At 40.4% G+C, this 2,620-nt stretch overlaps 1 pseudogene; it reads right to left on the reverse strand.

Moving 5' to 3' along the window:
• Positions 1-535: 535 nt before the first annotated feature.
• LOC122027428 lies at positions 536-1,805 on the reverse strand (annotated as a pseudogene).
• Positions 1,806-2,620: the final 815 nt, after the last annotated feature.

Here is a 2,620-nt window from a genome sequence, read left to right on the forward strand (position 1 = left end):
GGCTCTTGGCCCGTCATAGTTCGTGTTGGGAGTTATGCCCATAAGATATAAGGAATTGTACCCCGTGGCCTTGATCGAGTTCAAATCCGTCTGACTTTATATTGAAAGCCTCGCTCTTGAGAGGTGGCTCATCTAAATATGTGGATACTTTTATTTTAACCGTCACCTCACGTTGACTTTGACTATTATATCATCTTAATCATCGATTTCATATTTTTTTTGAATTCACTTACAACATACACAACATACCGTATCACATAGTTTTAGAGATTTCAAAATAGGTGTGGATGCAATCCCACTCTATTTTGAACGAATTTCGAAATGACAAAATGCTAACAAACTTTGATTCAGATGAGAAATGATCATACAATTTTAAATTGCTTTAATAGATTTGCTCTTCTCTTTAGCACTAAAATATGTACAAATCTACGAGGTAATTTTGTCTAAGAGAGCACCAATTCCTTACATATATAAAATACTCATTCATAGTTATGGGGAAATATCCCTCTCTTTCTTTCCTAGTGAAGTATGAATTTCAAGTTCTTCCAGTAATTGTTGTGACAACCCTTCTCAACAGCTCCTTCCTACAGAATAAATAATTAGCATATGACACATGTAAACACTTTTTAAGATAAACAAACATCACAAACCTTATGAGTTGTCTATCTACCGAGGAAGTGGAAAGGAATCCTCTATTTTCGTTTGATCTCCTAAGGAGATAAGGTATGACCTACTCCACTGGCCCAAAGGGCAAGTACTCGCTCACTTGGAAACCGACATTCTTGAGTCCCAATGAAAGCCCATCCACCATCCCTATCAGCTGTGCGAATTGCAGCTTTTGATCATCTTTTCCAATTCTCAGCTCCTCCTCCTTCATCGCAGCCACTTGTCCTACGTACGTCGAGCTAAATCACTACAAATTTGACAGTCAAGAAGATAATCATCGACTTGTATATTCACCAGAATGAACGTTGTGGGTGGCAAGAAAAACTGCACCAGGTTTTCTGCCAACTCTTTCCATCATGAAGGAAGCGCAACTATCGAAGCACTCCTGCGTTTCCTGAATGCTCCCGTGTACAGGAGACGGGGCGCCCATGGAGGATGCCAACTGGGTCTTTCTGGTCAAATAGACACCTCTTACAAGCTTAACGCCCAGAGAGAACCCCTCTTCCTCCGCAGCTTCGACGACGTTCGCCATCCTCTCCTTGGCATCCCTCAAGTACGTCTGGATTGTGTTGTACACTATGGGTTGCTCGCTGCGGTTGAATTCTCGCATCGCCGAGTATGTGAAGTAATCGATTGCGGGTTGGACCGACGAGTACTCTGCGTCAATTAGGAGAGGGATATTGGCTTGCGCACACCTTGCGCAAATGGTTGATAATCTCCGGAGAGCGAGTCGGAGGTCATGCTCTTCGACCTCTGTGAGGGGCTCCGGCTCACGAGGTGTGAGATAGAGAGGGCTGGAATGGCAGAGGATCGGGAACGAGTAAGCCTTCCATGAAAGTCGAAATGATGGATCCTTTTACTCCCATCTCAACTGATCACTGATTCTTTCCAGCAATGAGATGGGGCAAATGGCTGTGATCTTTACACATACACTTGCCTGAAAACATTTTAAGGAAAAAATAAACTATTAGAAATTCCACGATAAGCAGGTACAGAAGCAGTATACGATACCGCCTCTACATTAGACACGTGCTCACGAATAGGCGAAAAATAATTCGCGAATACTTTTTTGGGGGCGTTACTTGTTATAAATGAATTTGCTAAAAACATACGGAGGCAAACGAAAGCGATAACGCCATCTCGACGGCCTGTGCTAAGAGGTGTCGATTCAATCCATTTATATATTTTTTTCCCTTTTCCAAAATTATTATTATTTTTTATTTTTTATTTTTATGGGCTCAGTGGACCTAGATCCATTCGGAACCATAGCGCGTGAGGCGTCATTAAAGACGCCCCGACCACCATGGTTCGTTAGAACGGTCGCGGTAATCATCGCGGACTCTGCCATTTCAATTTTAATATCATTTCACGGAACAGTCGCAGCGCGATGTGTGTGTATATATATATATAGAAAAATACAATTAAAATTTTGACTTAATTAAAAATTTTAATTTATGTTTAGATTATTAGTAATCTAAGAATTAAAAAATAACACGTTTAATATTTAAGGAAAGGGAAAAATATATTAAGAATAAATAATAAATCTGTTATATATATATATATTAATTTTTATTATATTTTAATAAAATAATCGGTCGGGCTTAAAATATATAAAATATATTTATTAATTAAAATAAAAGTTTTTATTAAAAACTCGATCTTGCCCTAATTCCACTTCCGCCTACCATTGGGCGCTCGTCTTCTCACGCCGCTTGTGTCTCCCATCACCGTCGTGCACGCACCTATGAGCTGCTCAATCTGGCCACGCAAAAGAGCGCCTCTGACGTCGTCCTTCATCCTCTATTTCGAATAGCGGCAACGCCGTCAAGACTATAGACGCTGAGAAGCCAGAACATTATTCACCGAAACTTTGACATGACATAAGACGTTCCTATGCCGGAACTGTTGGGGTTGCAAGGTTGCAAACATAGTCTCATATTGAAAACACATGAAA

This window comes from Zingiber officinale, chromosome 1B, assembly GCF_018446385.1.
Source record: "Zingiber officinale cultivar Zhangliang chromosome 1B, Zo_v1.1, whole genome shotgun sequence".
Classification (NCBI taxonomy): Eukaryota; Viridiplantae; Streptophyta; class Magnoliopsida; order Zingiberales; family Zingiberaceae; genus Zingiber; species Zingiber officinale.